The sequence below is a fragment of the Schistocerca nitens genome, chromosome 6, assembly GCF_023898315.1.
Source record: "Schistocerca nitens isolate TAMUIC-IGC-003100 chromosome 6, iqSchNite1.1, whole genome shotgun sequence".
NCBI classification, from domain to species: Eukaryota; Metazoa; Arthropoda; class Insecta; order Orthoptera; family Acrididae; genus Schistocerca; species Schistocerca nitens.
The window spans coordinates 374,496,414-374,519,208 of NC_064619.1; positions in this window are offsets into that span (position 1 = coordinate 374,496,414).

Consider the following 22,795-nt stretch of genomic DNA (forward strand, 5'->3'; position numbering starts at 1 on the left):
TCAGTGTTATGTTAATGTGTTCTCTTATTTTTGATCTTCAAATTGTGTTTTTCTGTGTTGTCGTGTGAAATACTGTGACAATAATGGCGTGTGAAAAACGCAATACTAGGCTCCAAACTAAATTGAGAAATGACAGTGAAGACGAAAGCAGTATGTTAGCGCCGCAGAATAATGAATTAACTAATGTTAACAGTGGTAATTTGGTAATTGCGCATAGGGAAATGGAGCGGGTTGCAAACAATGGCGTAGACAATGAAACAATCAGTGAGCAGGAAAGCATTATCGATCGGTCGGTCGGCAATAGCTCGCCTCAGGAAGCCGAAATGACACGACACGATCTCGCAAATACTGTAGATTCAGGTTCTGGGTCATCACCGTTTTCTCAAATGAGTCAAGACACATTTTCTGCTTGTCAAAATGTGAATGTTGCCGGTGAAAATGCACTGCCAAAAAGCATAGAGAAACAGATTCCAGACATTAATACATTATTATTGCAATTAATGCAACAAATGGGACAAAATCTTCAAAAGTTAGACGCAATGGGACAAAAGCTTGAAAAATTAGACACAATTGAACAAAATCAGAAACAAATGTTAGACAGAATGGAACAAAATCTTCAAAAGTTAGACACCACACTTGAACAAACACGTGAAGATTTAACTACTGAGTTACATCCCATTGAATCGAAATGTCAAAATGTCTGTAACGACGTAAAAACACAAATTTGTGAGCATTTCCAACCTATTTTTTCGCGGCATGAAAATGCACTACAGAATCACGAAGCAGCCATAAAAGAACTGCAAACTACTGTTCATGAAAATCATGAGACCTTGCAAGCTAAATTTGACTCAGTTGCATCTACCGATTCGGTTACGCAACTTGCAAAAACTCAAGAAAACTTAAAGGACACAGTAGAAAGACACATGGAGGAAATTAGTACATTATCAGAGAAAGTAGTTGAACTTTCGGATCAGGTCACTAACTTATCTACAAAGGTAGATGATGATCTGAATGACACAAGACCTGTAGCCTTCACTGACACAGAAGAGTATGAACAAATTAGAAAATTCAAACAAAATCAGAATCAAATTAATACGCAACACCAAAGAGAAATCCGCGAAGTACAAGATCAGCTGACACAGGTAGTACATGAATTACGTATTTCAGAGGACACTTGCGCCCCAATACGGAAAGAGGGACATAGAAATACGGAACAACCACAACATAATAACACAGGACGATTCGGAAATTATGAAAGAAATTGGCAAGGCACACCGAATTTAGAGATGGAACCGCCGACACGACCTAGCAATGACCGATATGCTACTCGCCGACACAATGATTTTTACTATAAGCTGTTAAAAAGAAAAAAAAAAAAAAAGGAAAAAGGGGGCAGAATAACTTCAGACGCAACAGTTCGGCGCGCAGTTACGATTCCGGGAGAAATTCTCCACCACATGACCGACAAACAAGAAACTATGTAAACTACCGATATAACGACAGATCTGAATTTCATCAGAACTGGCGGGATTATAACAGAGCTGGGCCCTCTCGGCAAGGCGAATTTCTAGAGGTTCGGTCTCCGAATCCCATTAACGACGCGCGCCAACAGACAATGACCCGCACCGCAGGGAAACGCGTGCGCCGGCTGGCTCCGAGAAAAATATCATAGACGCTAACCTTGAGAAAAATTCCAGTATTCTTTACCGATGTATACAACATGATAATTGCTTTGAAGTTGAAACTCTGTGTACTATGAAGAGTAAAGGTTTACACCACATTTCACATGTAAAACCGTTTATTGAAAGATAATCTGCTTTTTTTTGGCAACATTTTGGTTTAGTTGAAAATACATTCTGGGTTTAAAGTACTTTCTGTGAGATACCAGATGACACAGAGGTTAGTTTATGTGACAGCTACACGATTTTATCACGACGCTACTAATGAGTGACAATTTACAATGTTGCTTTTGAGGTGTTTCTGTTTTATATTTGCACAGTTTTCTGAATTCTTCTGGAAAGTAAAACATGTTTTAGTAGTATGTTTTGTGGTATAGCAACAATGAGGCAGCCTTTTCCGTAGCACAACAATACGTTACAGCACAGTACTTTCTTCATCACAACAATAAGCGTGATAACTAAGATATCTATACGCAAAGCATTTCACTTTTGTGTATCATCAGGTAAGTACATTGACTTATGCAGAACTTAGCTTTCAGAGGACGATAACTATGACACTTCCACAGAGATTATCTTACAACAAGACGCACAGTTTAGCGCTACAGGACACGCATTTGAGTGATTAATTTTGTACTTAAAACATTTATTTTTAAAGATTTTTGAATTACAAAGAAAGTTTTCCGAGATACATTTCATTCCATTGATGTAATTTGTAACACCTGAGGGTATAATTACATTTATCCTCAGGGGGGTACACGCTTACTTTGTGTACCATGTGTTTGGCTAGCACAAGGAGCCCTAGCTAATATGGTATTTGCTTATACAACTTTACACATCGGTACCATATTTCTCTAACACATAAATTACACAGCTACCTGATCATTTAACAGAGAAAGAAACATTTTTTTTACTACGTCAGTGACAGATGTTTACGCAATTATACCGTTGGATAACTTCACACTTACGAAATTGTATTTTGTCTGTACTTTGTAAACTGTTCATATTTTTTCGGAACCATTGTGATACTATGTGAGCTTTGAATGATGTGTTTGGTATGGAATCATGATTTTAAAGTACGTTTGAGGCAGATGACACTTTTGAAATGAGCAGAGAATTTTTTTTAGGTTTTGAAACTATTGGAGGAAGCTACGACGATTTTGAGATTTGACTGAGGTGTTATGATGTTATTTTTACGACGACGATGTGTATTATGTTGTTGAGGTATGTTTATGATTAATAAGCTAATGTTATATGAAGAATTTGATTATGCTATGTATCTAATGATGAAGTATTGAAGAAGCGTCGACGAATTTGTATATGTGTAATAAGGTAAGGAGTAATGAGTAGCGGTTAGGAACTCTGCCTTGTGAAGACGTATGTTGGAAACAGAGAATCGTACTTTTAGAATTATGAAATGTGTGTAAATGCGTGAATGTATCACAATGCCGACGAAAATTTTTTGGACACTGTTATATTCATGGGATTTTGTTTTTACAGGTTTGCAACGCTAATTCTTGACCTGTGAAATATTTTTATTTAAGACTGCCATTGTAGCGGAAACTGCTGTCGTAAATATTTCCGTACGAAAGTTAAGTGACCACCTGCACGTAATACGTCGTGGGCACACAGCTGTGTCAGACACCTGGGCGACAGCCGCCCGAACAAAAAAAAAAGCCATTAGCCTTCCAGCGGCACAGGTAGAAGAAAAAAGAGGCCATTATAATCGCTATTGACGTTCCTTTGTAGAAAGCATCGCAACATTTCACGGCTATTGTCGTGCTAGTTGAGAGAAATGCCATATGGCGACAGAAATGCCTAATGAAATGACGAGAAATATTTGTACATCTGCACACCTGATTACGACAAGCGTCTTTCTACGAGAGTTAACTTATGAAATGTCACATGACTACTGAATGATATTTTTATGCTTTGCCTTTCATAGTTGCTTATTTCATTTGATATTTAGTTTCCAGCTGTTTTGCAGCATGGGTTATATATATATATATATATATATATATATATATATATATATATATATATATATATATATATATATATAAAAAATTCATTTGCTAATGTGAACACTTTCTGTCAACAGATCTATTAAATAATTATTTTATGACCAATAATCTTCGAAATAGGAGCTCTTGGAATGGAAAGAACAATAAGAAGGGACTAATAACAGGAACTGCATACATAATTTTCTTTTCTAGTACTTAGGAATCTTTTGTAGAATTAGTTTTTGTGGTGCACCACTTTAATTACTTAAACATTAAGATGTGATTATACATTTCCCTTATCTGCATTGTTATCTTTAGTCTACTATTTTTTCTGCTTGAGCTATGTCATGTTTAGGTATAAGTTGCTGCTGTTTGCCAGGCATAGTGTTATTGAATTTGACTTTGTATTATTCTGTTAAGCCAGTTTTACTAATTATTTCTTGTTATTATTTGTTGCACATTGCCTTAGATTAGTTGTAATATTACAATTGCTTTGCTAATTTCTTAATGCTGCTTGCTTCGCAAATCTGCGTTTTTTTTGTCATTGCTGTTTGTGTTAATTTGTTATGTGCTGCTGCATTGCCTCGTCCCTTAGTTTAGCATCTGAGCTCAGTAGATTTAAGTTAGCTTAAGAGGGGGTAGACTATATAAGAAACTAACTATGATGAATTGGAAGAAATGCATTGACAAGTCACAAGAAACAGATAGGGCCAAAATGAGTATTGTACAATGAGAAATAATTATTTTGAAAGAAATATGGTTAGAATACAGAAAAGAGGTACAGATAGGACCATTTGGGAATAATGATGAACGAAGGGAGATCTCCAAGAACAAAAAAGGTTTTGTTCACAAAATACTGCAGTACCAAAAGTTACACTGAAAAGAAACCCTGTCCTTTCCATTGTGTTATCCCACTATGTGTTTGTGTTCCCTTGTGTATTTATGTTTTTCCTGTATTTATATGTATATCTGATAATACTTATGTTGTAGAATTTTTCTAATACTAAGCTACATTCACTATGATGAGGAATACTGTGATCCTCAAATATAATTTGCATTGATAATATGTTATTTACTTTGTAAAAATGTTTAGACATTTATCTGTTCTGTTTTAATGCTCATGTGTGATGTTGATGTTTCAAAAGTTGTTCTGATCTTTATGTATGTACTTATGTCATTATTTTTGTAACACTGATGTATATGTTTATTTCTATTCTTTTGTAAAGCCTGTTTTACTACAAATGTTATCTGTATTGTTATGTTCTTTACTAATGTATTTTGTACCTTTGTAATTGTATTCTCATGTTATAATATTGTAATTGACACCAGGTCTTCAAATTAAGTATATTTTGACTGCACTCGTTTCTGTTGGTCATAGCATATGCACAATATGTGAGAAGTAGGGAGTGATAGTGTTTGCATATGTTTTAATGATTCAGCAAGGGACTGGATAACAGCATTGCTGGTTCTGAGGACTATTCCAAAAACTTTGTGAGTGCACAAGTGGTGGTTATGGACTTGCTAAATTATCCGCAAGACTCTTCAATGGCGATTGTGCACCTGCACAGTCACAACAGATGGCTGCTGGCCATCTCTACAAGGACTACAGTGGGTCTGCACCTCTGGTGGCCCACCAGTACCGTCATTTCTACCAGGACTACAGTGGGTCTGCTCTGTGATGACCTACCCACCAATACTCTTCAAAACTTCGATTGACTCCGCTGTGGGTTTGCTCTGTTGTGGCCCATTACCTGTCAACATGTCAAGAGTCAACACTGTCTTTCCGTTGGAAGGACAACGATACTTCTTCAAGACTGCATGGAAATCCACTACTTCCGTGTGCATTTTCTTTTACTGCTCAGACTTTGAGAAAAACACTGCAATGTGATGAATGATCAGGACTGTCTTTATGGACTGTGAGAAAATTTTAGCTTTTGACCAACATTGTATCGATAAGTGTGTGCATTTGATTTCTTTGTTATTGTAATTGTGAAAACAAATTTTAACAAATATGTATTGGCCAGTGCCCAACAAAATTTGTAAAATTTTTTGTGGGGAGCATGGGGGCTATGTAAGTAGGCTGTTTAGGTTTTTTTATTGGTAACGCCACCTCAGTATGAAAATCACCGGCTGTGCCGTGTGCAGTCTTTGGCTGCTTTGCATTGTTGTAATACTCAACCATTGTAGTGTTAGGCAGCTGGCTGTGAACAGCGCGTAGCGCTGGGCAGTTGGAGGTGAGCCGCCAGCAGTGGTGGATGTGGGGAGAGAGATGGCGGAGTTTTGTAATTTGTCGTGATATCAAGGTAAATACATTGTTTGTTCTCTATTAATATCTTTCATTTGCTAACTATCCCTATCAGTAGTTAGTGCCTTCCATAGTTTGAATCTTTTATTTAGCTGGCAGTAGTGGCGCTTGCTGTATTGCAGTAGTGGGAGTAACCAAGATTTTTGTGAGGTAAGTGATTTCTGAAAAGTACAGGTTAATGTTAGTCAGGGCCATTCTCTTGTAGAGATTATTTAAAGTCAGATTGCGTTGCGCTAAAAAAAAAAAATATTGTGCGTCAGTTTAAGCACAGTCGTGTAAAATTATGCAAAGGGGACGTTTCAACGGTTGTCTACAAGAAAGTAGCAACATCAGAAGACTCGTACGTACTCCAGGAAGACCTGCAGAGGATTAATGAATGGTGCGACAGCTGGCAGCTTTCCCTAAACGTAGATAAATGTAATATAATGCGCATACATAGGGGCAGAAATCCATTCCAGTACGGTTATGCCATAGGTGGTAAATCATTGGAAGCGGTAACAACCGTAAAATACTTAGGAGTTACTATCCGGAGCGATCTGAAGTGGAATGATCACATAAAACAAATAGTGGGAAAAGCAGGCGCCAGGTTGAGATTCATAGGAAGAATTCTAAGAAAATGTGACTCATCGACGAAAGAAGTAGCTTACAAAACGCTTGTTCGTCCGATTCTTGAGTATTGCTCATCAGTATGGGACCCTTACCAGGTTGGATTAATAGAAGAGATAGACATGATCCAGCGAAAAGCAGCGCGATTCGTCATGGGGACATTTAGTCAGCGCGAGAGCGTTACGGAGATGCTGAACAAGCTCCAGTGGCGGACACTTCAAGAAAGGCGTTACGCAATACGGAGAGGTTTATTATCGAAATTACGAGAGAGCACATTCCGGGAAGAGATGGGCAACATATTACTACCGCCCACATATATCTCGCGTAATGATCACAACGAAAAGATCCGAGAAATTAGAGCAAATACGGAGACTTACAAGCAGTCGTTCTTCCCACGCACAATTCGTGAATGGAACAGGGAAGGGGGGATCAGATAGTGGTACAATAAGTACCCTCCGCCACACACCGTAAGGTGGCTCGCGGAGTATAGATGTAGATGTAGATGTAGATATGTGTTATCAGCCAATAAAATGTACACTGTTTGAAGATTATTTTTAGAGCTAAGGATCACTTTTATCCGCTAGAAATTAATTCAATATTATTGATTAAAGTCACAAAGTCTTGTTCTCTGTTAGGTTTATACTGGACTTTACAAGTTTAAATAACGTTAAAACAAGAGTAGTTGTTCGCATTATCTTGCTTCTCCGTCTTGAGAGAGTTTACTGACAAACCATTCCATTTCACTGATGATGTCCAAGAACGGTAGTCGGCTCACAATTTAAACCAATATTTCAGTCTGGAATGGTCTAATGCTCTAAAAATTGCCCATAAATGTTGATTACCGTCAATTGTGTCTCTGTTTTCGCAGCCGTCGGTTGTCCATAGGCAATGCTTTCATATTTGTTGGATAGCGTCACCGTTACTTAACATGGGGAGCGGTTTTCAAATCTATTAAGCCTCAGTTAAACGGTGAGAAGATGCCGACAATAGCAGATTCCACTTTAATAACCTACGTGCATTAGCACTGATTTCGTGATCATGTTTAGAATTCTTTCTTGGCAGTGATACATCTCTTCTTCCGAAGAATCCTATCCATCCTATCCGTAGTGAGATGTCTCAACACTGGAAACGTAGGCACTACCCTTTAATATACAGGGTGATCCAAAAAGAATACCACAACTTTAAAAATGTGTATTTAATGAAAGAAACATAATATAACCTTCTGTTATACATCATTACAAAGAGTATTTAAAAAGGTTTTTTTTTCACTCAAAAACAAGTTCAGAGATGTTCAATATGGCCCCTTCCAGACACTCGAGCAATATCAACCCGATACTCCAACTCGTTCCACACTCTCTGTAGCATATCAGGCGTAACAGTTTGGATATCTGCTGTTATTTATCGTTTCAAATCATCAATGGTGGCTGGGAGAGGTGGCCGAAACACCATATCCTTAACATACCCCCATAAGAAAAAATCGCAGGGGGTAAGATCAGGGCTTCTTGGAGGCCAGTGATGAAGTGCTCTGTCACGGGCTGCCTGGCGGCCGATCCATCGCCTCGGGTAGTTGACGTTCAGGTAGTTACGGACAGATAAGTGCCAATGTGGTGGCGCTCCATCCTGCTGAAATATGAATTGTTGTGCTTCTTGTTCGAGCTGAGGGAACAGCCAATTCTCTAACATCTCCAGATACTGTAGTCCAGTTACAGTAGCACCTTCGAAGAAAAAGGGACCAAAAACTTTATTGGCTGAAATGGCACAGAAAACGTTCACCTTAGGCGAGTCACGTTCATACTGAGTTGTTTCCCGCGGGTTCTCAGTGCCCCATATACAGACATTGTGACGGTTGACTTTCCCGTTAGTGTGGAAAGTTGCTTCATCACTAAACATCTGTTGAGCGGTCGCCATCTTAGCATCAACTGACGCTGACGTCTAGTCAACAGCGCCTCAAGCGAACAAATGTACAACTAAATGAAACTTTATAGCTCCCTTAATTCGCCGACAGATAGTGCTTAGCTCTGCCTTTTGTCGTTGCAGAGTTTTAAATTCCTAAAGTTGTGGTATACTTTTTGAATCACCCTGTATATTCTTAGTTAAAAAATCTCTCTTTTTCAGAAATGCTTTTATTGCAATTGAAAGTATACGTTTAATGGCGTATGTACTTTTAACCATTATCAGTTTTCTTGCTGCCAAAGCAGCAAAACCTATCATCTACTTTTACTTTCTTTTTTCATAATCTCATTCCCTCTGCATCTCCTGACTTAATTAGAATATACCACGTCATCCAAAATTTATTTTTGTTGGTGTTCTTCTTTGGATCTCTTTTCAAGACACTATCCATTAGACTACATTTTGATATATAGGTTTCGAAGGCATTTAGAAGTAGTTTTGATGGACGCAGCAGTAGCTCTCTAACATTCTGCGTGGTGTCTGTTTGTTCTATATCGTGTCTCCCTACCCCTTGCGCGCAACGACGCTGTGAGCGTGTTTTTTAGGGAATTGACTAGTTTGAACCTGGGACCTGTTGCTGGTAAGGAGACGCCAGACCACACATGACATGTAGAGTTCAGAAGAGTTCAGTGAGACTGCCGATGATATAACCAAATACTTAATGATTTCAGCGTCAGATCCACTGCACTCCCTGTAAAAGAATCTTAATACTAACTAAATTTAGTGGAAGGGGTTCAAGGCTTTCCTATTTTTAGTTAGCTGGTAAAATAACGTCGAAAAAGCAGTTAAGTTTACCATTGGAAATTTTATTCTACTCACAAAACATTGTTTATAAATTGCACTATTGATAAAAGGAAATGTTTTAATACAGGATGGTAAAAACCAACTGCGTTCAACAAATATGTGAACGAATATTCCCTGAGTGGGTTTCCAAGTTCTACAATGGATCGAAGGATGACGTATCGCATCTATAATTTAGGTTTAAATTAAGTTTCACAAAAGAGAAAACTATCAAAATGGTCTACAGTGACCCTCAATTATCTTTAATTACTTATCTAACTTGTCGTAAATTACAGTGGCTGATGTGGCTTCTCAATAACTATATAAAAGAAAAATCATCGCGTTTCAGATTTTTACTTCAAGTGGCAAATGTGAACACCATGAGCTTTAATTGACGATCGACACTAGTATTACGCAAAAAGGGGGTGTAACAGATGAGACTTCTGCAGTTCTGAGTGAAGCTTTATGCGCTGTTATGCGGCATCGGATGCGTTCATTACCTTGTCGGTGTTCGTCAGGGGGTGGCGAGCAGCACAGCTCCGCTCACCTCGCCGTCTCGGAAGCAACTCCCCCCTAACTTCTCCTTACTACAATTTACCGAAGTTGGTTTAAAAAAAACTATCTGGCTATGTTTTCATCTGATCAGTCAGGGTCTCAATGTTAACCTTAAGCTCCGCCTACAAAAATTCTGTCTATCCAATGAGAAACGTTACACTTTTCGTGGTGGGCAATGTTTTTAAAGTTTGCAACGTAACAGAGACGCGAAAAAGTCTCACACTAAAACTTACAGCTGGTGTGGTCCTTTTAGTGTTATCGTAAGATCTATACTGTTCTTCTGGAGAGCTCTATCTTTTAACATGGGCTGGGGGGTGGTCCTGACGTAACAGAGACGTGAAAAATTCTCACGCTAATACTTGCGGTTGGGGTGGCCCTTTTTGTGTTATCGTAAGATCTATACTGTTCTTCTGGAGGGCTCTAGCTTTTAACATGGGCTGGGAGGTGGTCCTAGCGGTTAACTGGCGTCGTGGGTGTCCGTCCGTTATGTGTCCGTCCCTTATCGTAGGGCCTTCTAGCTTAACACGGTTCTGCTCTCGGCTTTTGTTCTCGTTTCTCCCCTCGGAACTGCGTCTGTCTCACGGTGGGAAGGTATGACATGCATTTAGGCATTTTTGTGTTAGTCTGTGGCATTCAATTTGCTCACTCGTTACTCGTATTTCTTTGGTTAATTTAATGTCACGATTTATTCGGAGCTATGTGACATACTACTGGATTTGCTTATCATGTCAGGGTTTTCATGGAAGGTGTTGGATTTGCCTGACACCTTACAGGTCGATCTTAAAAGAGCGCACATAAACAACACTAGAATCATAACAGATATTATGGGTTGTGATGGCGTAAGGGAGCGGAATACATAGCAGAGATGCTCGCCGTGGTGTCGAGTGGTGATCGCTAGATAGCGAACCGCTTGAGTCGGATATGTACCTATTGTTGTGCATTGAATCACTCTGGGAACAATGAATATTCGTCGTTCGGTATTTAGATGGACTGAGAAGAAAAAGAAACCGACAACAAGAAAATAGTGGATTGTGTAACTTAAACAAAGCAGAGACACATAATTATTAATAAAAAGTAAGTTTTTCCGATAGCCTTCTTTCTGCACTTAAATTTACTTTTAATTTTTTATGTAGTGGGTGATCAAAAATTTGAAAACTGAATAAATCACGGAATAATGTAGATAGAGAGGTACAAATTGACACATTTGCTTAGAATGACAAGGGGTTTTATTAGAACCAAAAAAATACAAAAGTTCAAAAAATGTCCGACAGATGGCGCTTCATCTGATCAGAATAGCAATAATTAGCATAACAAAGTAAGACAAAGCAAAGATGATGTTCTTTACAGGAAATGCTCAATATGTCCACCATCATTCCTCAACAATAGCTGTAGACGAGGAATAATGTTGTGAACAGCACTGTAAAGCATATGCGGAATTATGGTGAAGCATTGGCGTCGGATGTTGTCTTTCAGCATCCCTAGAGATGTCGGTCGATCACGATACGCTTGCGACTTCAGGTAACCCCAAAGCCAATAATCGCATGGACTGAGGTCTGGGGACCTGAGAGGCCAAGCATGACGAAAGTGGCGGCTGAGCACACGATCATCACCAAACGACGCCATCTGTCGGCCATTTTGTGAACTTTTTTCTGTTCTAATAAAACTCCATGTCATTCCAAGCATGTGCGTCAATTTTTACCTCTCTACCTACATTATTCCGTGGTTTATTAAGTTTTCAAATTTATACTGACTTTTTGATCACCCGGAATACAAGAAAATTCTATTTAATGTTTTTGTTGTTTTAGTGGGTATATTGGCACAAAATCATTCGTAGAATTGTTAAGAGATCCATGTGGAAAATCTGAAAAGTTCTGCAAAATGTGTAATGAAGATTTTAATTATGTTAGTAGTAACTAACAGGACAAAAGTAAGGGAAATGCGGTTCCTTTTTACTTTACATCAATAGTTTGGTGAGAATAAATTATTTTGAAGCATTTTTGTAAATAGGTTGTTAAGTAATGTCTTGGAGGATGCTGACAGCACTTTTGTCTTCCATTCATATCTGAGTGGGATAGAATATGGAGCATCCTCTGCCACCCACTGTATGCTGCAGGGTATATACAGGGTGTCTCAGAATCATTGCATCAAAGGTCAAGGGATGATAGACAACGTCACGGGCAGACACTCTTTCTGGCGATGACAGGCGTCCTTTTGTATGGTTTACGCCTCTGAGAGACGACAGTGTGTAGGCACTCTGCACTGTGTGTATGCCTTGTGTGTTGCCTGTAATCCAATCATCTAATCTGTAAGAAAGGGGTAGCGCCAGTGGAATTAAAGGTCTTGGTGCACTTCTATAAGACCTTTCTCCTCCTAGAGACACCCATCCTTACAGGTTTCTTGCTGGACATCACTCTATGAATTTACTGGGCTAGGTAGTTTGCAGCACACCTCGTTAGTAGATTCTGTTAGTTCAGTGAAATCTTGTCGTCCCAGGTCTAGAGAATACTAACGGATGCCTTAGCGTCGCTGCGAGTTGTCAGTGAAAATTTTGTCTTGAAAATTAGATGTCCATTGTAAAGAAAGACGATGTGTGGCTAACTGTAGTAATGCCTGTGGAAATTAAATAATAATGATAACGAGTGGCACAATTAACAAGCGTAGTGACACAATTAACTGATCTGGGAGAGATCGGAATAAGGCTCAATATGTGAGCGTTTAACACTTACCACGTCTGCATCTCTTAATAACTTTAAGATAGTGCTTGGCCACTGCACACAACGTCACAATGAAACAAATGTCCTAGAAATGCAGCTGCTTATGTTTATTCTTTAAGAGTCGACTAACAGGAGGGAAGTTGTCGGACATTAAGGATCTAAAAATGAAGTCAAATTGAGAATACAAAACTTTCATTTAATCCAATCAAGTGAACAACTGACAATGAAAATACAGGACAAAGTTCTGAAAGTGGTTGCAAATTAAATAGATAGAATCTAAACTCTCTGGGATCCATGTTTAATTGGAATACTGCAGAAGCAAGATTAGTAAGTCTTCCACATCTGGGCAGCTCGCAAAAGCAAGAAAAATGAGAACACATTTAATATATATAATTTAATAAGCAAATGTGTTAAATGCAATCTGCTCAGAATATGGATTACGCTAGTGCCTCAGCGAAAATTTTATTCTTCAAGTACAGCGAGTGGCACGGGCGTCAACACCAGACAAGAGCCGTGAAGTGAATCCCTTTCAAAAAGAAGTTCTCTGCAGAACACTCACAATTCGCAACCTCCACTTGAAGGGCAGTCTGATTGCTGCTGCCAATCTGAGGAACTAACATGTGCCAATTTCTTCAGAACAATGGGGGCAACAGTAACTTCCCACTCGTACCTTGCAAAGACCAACATTCCGATTCTTGAGGTGGATGCTAATTTCAGACTCTCTCTCTCTCTCTCTCTCTCCACTGGTAAGCAGCATCTGCACTGCTTCTAGTAGTTGAAATGTCACTTTGGACTGAATAGTCCATGATTTTGGAGGGAATCAACGAACTTTTCCATGCCAGAAAAAAACACAAGTTGGCGACCCCGTCTCTGATGTGTGGATAGAAAGGAAAATTTTATCGTCAAACCCCATTATGGGAAAACTGTGGAGACCAGCAGCATCTGTGCTTATGCAAACAGATTAGCGCCAGGAGCTGACCACAGTAAGCATTTCTGGCAACAGGGACATTTCCACGAAGACTGGCTACTATCCAGAAGACACTCGTTCCTTGTTAATGAGAAACCGTGAGTAGCTTTCTGCCGACATTACGGGACTGCCGAGCCCTCTGGAGGCACTCCCTTTTGATGATAAATCGAATATTATCCACTCCCAGCAAAAAAGTTTCAAACTCACACAATTAACTACCGCGTAATCCTGACAGAGCTGAAACTAAATCGGAAAGCGATGTGTGACAATCATGGCACAGTCTCTTACAAAGTTGTTCCTCACGACATGATGTAATATTCCTAGAGGTTTACTGCAAAAACTTTGAAACACAGTGTGTAGATTTAGTAGTAGAAACTTGTAAGTAGTAAAAACGAATATTTAAAATCAGAAATGAGGAATGATAGTTTCAAAAAATGAAAGAAATTACCGATGACAGAAAATAACAATCGAAGATGAAACATCCTGGCAGATTTCGAGACCAATAGAAGATAAATTTAATGATGCGGTTTGTTGTGTATTTAAATTGATTATCTCTTCGGCAGAGTGAATAGAGTAACGAATAATCTGGCTGATGAAAGATTGAAAATCGTTCAGTCAAGAACACTTGCGAGTCGATCTGATGTATGAACGGCGTTCACGAGTACGTCTAGACGAATATACGTTCACTTTGATGTGGCACAGAATTCTGCACCAAACATGAGCGCTCAGCGAGCAGCTGTCAGCCCTTCCCCACTACACGGCGTTTGTCGAGCACTCGCTCAGTGGTTGACCATAGCGTTCTGTCATATCTTGACCAGGGTATAATTTATTAAATGCAATACAAAGGCGTGAAAACATGAACATGTTTTTGGTATATCTCGCTAAGATCGAGATTGAAGACGTACACCTGCGGCGATGGCTCATATGTATTGCGATGAAAGTACTCCGTTTCATTCTTATACAACTGAAGAGCTCGAGAGCTCTTCCAACTGTATTACATATCTGCTCTCTGCGATTAAGTAGAGTTATAATTTAATTTGTGGAGATGTATTTCAGTGCAATAATTAAACTATTAATAAGCAGACTGAAAAGTTTTGAATGGTACAACGGTTTTAATTGCATTCGGCAAAAGAAGGGATGGTTAGAGTTTAACATCGCATTGATATTTTAGAGGATTACTACCTTGGTTGGACAAATTTGGGGACGGAAACCATCCCAGCATTCCGCTCCAAAACCAGATCTGGACGTCCGAGCAGGAAGTGAACACCACTCTTGCGTAATACGAGAGCATTGCCTGCAGCAGCGCGCTCAGTTGAGAGGAAACGAAGCCGCGGGGAGAGAGAGGCGGCTGCCAGGTGTGAGAGGAGAGGCGCAGCGGGCGCCCGGGGCCGTGCGCGCGCCCGCTCGCTGCCTCGCCTTGTCCGCTCGCGTTACATATTAATGACGTGAACGGGTTCCCGGCTCATTTACAAGCAATCACGCCGCCTATCGGCTATCGAGCCCGCGGGTATCTGATCGCGCCTTCCTGCCGCCTGGGTAAACACGGGCACGCCCTAATAGACGACCTGCCGGATCCGCCGCCGCCGCCGCCGCCGCCACACTCGGACACGACACGGCGATACCTTCATTGCGCCGTGCCGCGACACGGTGGCCCATTTGTTGCACGGCGCCGTGTGAACCGGCCGCTTAACGAGCCGCATAATGCGGAGCAGGTGACCGCTCGGGCTCACCCTCTCCTGCCTTCCCATGCCCCTGTCTCCAACTAAAACGAGCACTTCCTAACCGAAATAGGCACGCGATTCAAAGGTAATGAGAAACACAACGTTAGCAGACACCTAATGACGTTCTCGTGTTTGGGAACCAGTTTTGAGCGGAGTACAGTTTCTTGGTAAGCTAATAACTTAATGACACAAAGACACTATTTTTTGCAGTTCAGTATGAGACACTCAGTACAAGGATTTGACGACGATTCTGCAAGAGGGGAAACAAACGATAATGCTGGAAACTGAAGAAATGAATTAAAATTTGTATCACATCCAGGCCTCGAACCGCGGTCTTCTTGCTTACTAGGCAGAAATGCTGACCACTACACCACGGCACTACTATGGCCAATGTTGCTGTACGAACTACCAAAATCGAATGCCCTCCCGAACATAGACTTCATATCTTCAGCTTATTTCCCTCCTGTCCGCCCCCGGTAGCTGAGTGGTCAGTCTGCCTTCGGCAGTGATACAGTGCGGACCGTGTTGCCTGCCGGCCGCGCTGTGGAGCGCGCGCCTGTTTGTTTACGCCTGAGCAGCTTCGCGTGTGCGGTGTTGTGAGTCTAGAACGAGATGGCACACTCGTACAGGAAAACGACTTTGAAGTTCAGTTTTGCAAACGACTATACACGACCAAAGGCACACGAGATTGAACGTTTCTTAAGAGAAGAGGTAAATATCGATCCACAGGAAATCGTGGGAATCAATTTATCGATCGTTTCAAGCGTCGTCTATGTCAAGCTTGTTGACGAGGCCGCTTGCGAAAGACTTCTACAACGATCACCGAACGGGTATCGTTTCTGTCATGCCGACGGGAATGTTGGTGCAGTTACAGCTGATCACGCGGGAATGGGGATCCGCACTATACGAGTCTTCGAACTTCCGTTTGAGGTCCCGTCTGAACTTGTTACCGACGCCTTTCGACCATACGGTACAGTTCTATCCCATGTGGCCGAAAAATGGACGAGTTTTACCACGTACCCCGTTTTAAATGGGGTGAGACAAATACGGATAGAACTGCGAAAGCACGTCCCCTCTTATTTGTACATATGAGGTTGTCGAGCGATTATAATCTATGATGGGCAATCTCGCACTTGTTCGGGGTGCGGGAAAGGAGGTCACGTCCGCTCGGAATGCCTCCAGCGACGTTTAGTGCAAACTCCACGGGATGACGTTCAGGCGCCACAACAGATGACTGTCTTACCGTTGACCTTTGTGGAAGCCCTGAGAGGCGGCGTGAGGGAGATTTCCGATGGGCACCAGCAGCTGCCCCCTATAGAGAACATGGACACCAACGGACTGGAACTCCGACCACCGGTTCCACCACAGCAGACACAGGACACCACACAAGAGATGGAGCTGACGGCCGCTCCAGGCTCATCCGTGGTGGCTGCTAGTGCTTCCACTGAGAGCGTGATAGGCCAGGCCCAAGACGGAGGATACGCAACCCAAACAGCCGATGCGGAAGCAAGGCAACGGAAACAGCGTTCGCCGAAGAGAAGAAAGAAGCGTCGACTGACTTCTGCTGACGATAGCCATAGTCCCGAGGGGACAGTGGACGACGACGACAGTATCGACCTGAGACCAGTGGATTCAACAGATACCGAGATGACGATGCAGGAATTACACAGCAACGATAACTTGAACTCTCCTTCTGGTGACAGGAAGGCAGAAGTGGAGATGACAACTGTCCAACATCAGAGCGGTGACAACGTTGTCTCCCATCCTTCGACCAGTTCCGGAAATATGCTGGGGGACTGGGCGCAAGAAATGGACCAACAGGAACAGAATGAAAATACGAACGCGACGATTGAGGATAGTCCTGGCCAGAGGCCGGGAGGGGTCGGGAAATGTTAAACAACTTAGTGTGGTGAGGAGCGCCGGGGGTGCAGATAGACGCTTAATGACACCGCCCTACAACTGATGAACACACGCCAGGCGTGCCGCGTTGCAACGATAAACATTAATGGCATTCGGCCACCGCTTAAAATTCAAATGCTGAAAGATATGTTACGCGCTGCGGACGTGGATATTGTACTCCTACAAGAAGTGCGTTTCACGTCGCCGCCGGAGTTCTACGGCTACGAGGCACATTATTCAGTGCACGATGAAAGTGGATGCGGTGTGGCGATTCTCACCAGGGAAGGAATAGGACTGGAGGACGTCATGTCTCTCCCTTCGGCACGTGGCATAGCGATCACTGTCGACGGCGTTTTCATCAATTTATACGCGCCATCTGGCTCCACAAAACGAAGAGAAAAGGCGACCTTTTACACCGAAGAGATAGCACCGTTGTTCGCTGGGCGCTATGATAACTACATAGTGAGCGGCGACTTTAATTGTGTCGTCGACAAAAAGGACCAAGTACCTCATTATGTGCCATGCATGGAACTGCGTGCGTTGATTACCGAAATGGCGCTTCTGGATACCTGGGAACTGCAGCATGGCGACAGACCGAGTTATACGTTTGTAACGGGACACTCGGCGAGTAGACTTGATAGAGTGTATGTGACACGAGCTCTACGGACGGCGATACTGGATGCCGAAATCTGGCCAGCGGCTTTTACGGATCATATGGCGTACGTCTGTACGATTTCACTAACGCGTCAGAAGATATGGCGGAGTAAGAGTCACTGGAAAATGAATTGTGCACTTTTACGTGACACTGAATGTCGCCGGTCGATAGAGGCGGCCTGGGAGACCTGCGTTCGCTGCCAACGAGCATACACATCGGTTCTCCAGTGGTGGATCAAATGCGCAAAACCAATGTTACGGAGAACGTTGATACGGGCAGGACAAATCGCATTGGAACCGCACGACGGCTGATTTTTATTTTACAGCCCTGAAGGAGCTGATGACCCAACAACCATCGACGGAAAGGCACACGGCCTTGCGCAGGATAAAAGCCAAGTTATTACAGCTGACGAGACTAAGAATGGAAGGTATAATGGTCCGGGCGAGATTGGCGGACACAGTTGCTGCCGAAACCTCCTCCATGCACCACGTAGTACGTGAACGCCAACGACGACACAGGACATTGATCACGGAACTAATCTCTGAAACTTGCCAGCAAGTTGTGAACCAGCGCGATATTGCGCATGTGTTTACTGACTATTTCCGCCAGTTATATGGACCTGTACAAGTGAACCACGAGACACTACATGATGTCATCTCGGAAATGCCAGATAGAGGACCACCACTGGAGGCAGAGACTTTCATCATAGCGATAACAGAGGACGAGCTAACAGATGCAATTGCCAGGGGGGCTCCGAACAAGTCCCCAGGACAGGACGGCTTCCCAATTGAATTTTACCGCGCCTTTGCATACCTCATGGGACGGACCTGGATTCAGATGTACAACGAACTCCTGTTACCGCAGACTGAGATACCTGCCGAATTCACGGAGGTTATCATCATCCCAATACCCAAACCACGCGGTGGCAGAAGGCCAGGAGATTATAGACCACTCACTCTCTTGAACTGCGACTATAAGATTTTCGCGCACATCCTTGGGGCTCGCCTGCGGTCTTCAATTTCTGATAGACTCCTCATAGATCAAACTTGCCTCGGCGGTAAGAGTAACGTTCATACGGCGCTCGGTGACTACCGAGATATCATCGCACTAGCAGCGGCATGCCGAGTGCGTGGGGCACTCGTCGCTATTGACTTCGATCATGCGTTCGACAGAGTGGATCATACCTTTTTGCATGCGGTGATGGGCAGATTGGGAATCCCATAGGCCTTCATTCTAGTGATCATGTGACTGTTACATGGCGTGCAATCAAAGGTCTCGGTGAATGGGCGGGGCACTGACTACATTGTTATTTCAAGGTCAGTTCAAGGTTGCCCCCTTTCGATATTTTTGAATGCAATGGCTTTGGAACCCTGTCTATATGAAGACCGTTGGAGGGAGTGGCGTTGCCACAACTGACCTTTCATTGCCGCGCTTGTGCTGACGATGTGATGCTGGTGGCACGGACAGGTGAAGAAGTACGTACGGCGTTGGCATGGATACAGCGATACGGGATGGCGGCAGGAAGCGTGCTTAATCTACAGAAATCACGCTGCATGAATGTCGGTCGAGCATTACAACCGGGGGAGGAAGGCCCGCTCATTTTAGTTAAGACCATAAAATGTCTAGGTATTACGTTCCACACGGATGTGCAGCGGACAGCAGCGCATAACTACCGACGCATATTGAAGTTGATAAGCTGATGCGGACAATGGTGCTGTTACAGAAATTAAGAGCGTTGGATATGATTCAGAGGGTGACCTATGTTAACGTATACCTAGCACCGAGACTCACTCACGTAGCGCGTGTCCTGCCTTTAACGCGCACAATGGCATCACGGATACAAGCAACTTTCGGAACCTACGTGAGTGTGGGACACCTGTTTAAGATCCAATACACAACGCTTACGCTACCACCTGGAGAGGGTGGACTTGGTCTAGTGAACGTATATAAAAATGCACGGGCGTTATTCGTCAGTACGATTTTCCGACAGTGGCGCGGTCAATTTCGCAATATCTCGGGTGCGTTGGCCGATCTACTAGCGCCCACTTCAATGCTTCCCCAGTCAATGTGGGCCATATTTCACCGATGCTGTCACATTTCAAGTGTTTTTTTTTTTTTTTTTTTTTTTTTTTTTTTTTTTTTTTGGAGCTTAGCTATGTCAGAGATTCCTTCCCAACAACACGACTACCGAAGACGCGAGATGTATACCAACTCTTACTGCACCGGTGCCCCAGGAATACCCTGGAAAAGAAGTACCCAGACAAGAACTGGCGACATATATGGCGCGTTATACGGAACGTTTACCTCCCAACGTCGGTACGCTCAACATGGTATGTGGTGGTAAATAGGAAGTTCGCAACGAATCAACGGCGGCACGCGATTCATTTGGCAGACACTCCACTATGTTTAGGCTGCGCAACAGTGGACACTGATGAACATCGTTTAGCATGTAGTGGGACGGCTCCAGTGTGGCACTTGGCACAACAGATATTGGCGTTCCTGTTACGCTCCGCCCCTCACACAATTTCATCAGACACACTTTTTTTCCCCCAAGAATCTTATTTTCCGGTCCAAAAAACCAATGCAGTGACATGGGTACGGAGAATGGTGGTAGGCTACGTGTATAACGAATCGGAAAAAGACAAAATTGATTTTTGGCATTTTCTCCTGGATGGACACACGAAGCTGCAACAGCATAAGAAATATGGGCAAGACTTCGCTAATTAATTGCGACTTACATTTACAGACCCGCCGGCCAGATGGGGTGTGACGGGTGAGAGATGAGATAGACGAAGAAGCCGAGATAGACATCGATCACACTTACGGACCCCTAGTTAATTTCGAGAAGACGACCCAGTCTTACACCAACGTCTGGAGAACGAGTCGATAGATGGCTCTCTTGCTCTATCGGACGTCGGGTCGTGAGCAGGTGTCGCCCCCGACACGAATTTCATTTCATTGCTACAGGAGCATGTTTCTTTTGTAGTTGTACTATCCGCAATGTCTTCATGTCTTTCATTTGGACATTTTCAGTTTTATTCATTTCCTTAATTAATAAAAAAAAAGTGGTCAGCGAGACAGAATGTCAATCCCAAGGGCCCGGGTTCGATTCCCGGCTGGGTCGGAGGTTTTCTCCACTCAGGGACTGGGTGTTGTGTTGTCCTAGGCATCATCATTACATCCCCATCGACGCCCAAGTCGCCGAAGTGGCGTCAAATCGAAAGACTTGCGCCCGGCGAACGGCCTACCCGACGGGAGGCCCTAGTTACACGACATTTATAATTTATTTCCCCCCTAAATTGTCATTATTGTCACGGTTCTCCGGCATTGGAATAGCACTCCATTGTTGGTCATAATGGTCAGCGTTTCGGCCAAGTAAGCAAGAAGACCCATGTTCCAGTCCTGGCCGTGGCACAAATTTCAATTCGTTTCTTCAGCTTCCAGCATTATCATAGATCAAGATGATACTTAAATGCCTCGGGGGTAATTTAATTATAAAGGGAGACAAACGTTCGTCGTTGGCGATTTTAGCTCGACCAAATGTAGAAGCTGCACAACAGGATCCAAATGTGGGCTAAAATGCGCGACAAAATCGAAAAATTTGTACAACACAATAGTCTGCAGAGTTTACAGCTCTCTGAGGCTTAATTCAGTTGGTCTATGTTATAGGGGTCCAAGACCCTACAGTAGTTAGGATTTTGATGAGCAGTGTGTGGTGATGAGGATCTGCTTACACTCGAGAGCGCCAAGAAAACTTTATTCACAGTGACAAAATTTATCGTTCAGACATACAGAACTGTCTTCGCAGGGCGCTGGTAGCTCAGTCTGGTCAGTGTTGTGTGGATCCCGTCAGCAATCGCAAGCACGTTTCCGCCTGGCAGTGCTGCTGCGTGTTGGACGGCTCGTGTGACAGCCGTTACGTCGTGGCTGGCCGGTACCCCTCCAGAGTCGTAGCTAGCGGGGCCCGCACTGGACGACGGTGGTCAGCTGCTCTAAGAGCTGAACTCTGAAGCGCTCTCGTTGATTTCGAAGGCGTGTGCCGAGGAGATTCACCCTCCAGTCCAGCCTGACGTACTCATTGCTGTGCCCAATTCGATCCTCGGCCTCCAGTTAGGAGATAGAGGCCAGCAGCATCAGTGTAAGCTGCAGGAATGGGGTCAGCAGCAACAGTGGTTCCGCATCACGATGGCAGATGGGAAACAGCTTCTTGGCTCCCGTAGTAAAGCCTCCAGTAGGCCAGCCCGTTGATGGCAGTCTCTGCACCCCTTCAGTGATGACCCAGAAGTTGGCGCTGCCGTGTGCAGCTGCGGAGTCTCTCCAGTTAGACCTGCGGCTCCATAGATGATCGTTGATGAATAGCTGCACAGAACGTTGACCTCGACCTGCTCGACATCTCCCCCTAGCTGGCCGTCTGTCGGGCATTAACTCAGGTGGCTTGGCTTCTGGCGTCGCCAGTGAAGAACTTTAACAAATTTGCAGTGTATGCCTGAGGTACTATTCTGAGGCGCAACAGTATGTTACAGATCCAGTAGTAACTGTCCTGGTCACAGAAACGCACTTGCAGACCTAGCTACTGTGGATTCTGCGTTATCGAGAAGCGCAATTGATGGTCGATACAGTGAAAAGAACATTGTGAAAAACAAACGATTTTTGTGGTGCTGATGTTCTGGTTGAGAATTCGGTGCGCCAAGCTTCACATGCTTAGTGATAGAAAATACACGGCCAGAGATATTGTTTATACAGACAGGCACTTTTTGCGTCAAAATGCACGTCTGCATTGAGCTGTTACGCTGTCTGAAATTCTCACAGGTTAAGATATTCACTGTATGCTGAGATCAGCGAGGTATTTGGATCGGAATCCTGTAAAGCAGGTCTGGGTTGTATTGGCGAGATGACATTAACAATTAGCCATAATAAGTCCGTATACGTTATTCCCACTACAAGTGAGAGTTGCCAGTCTCGCT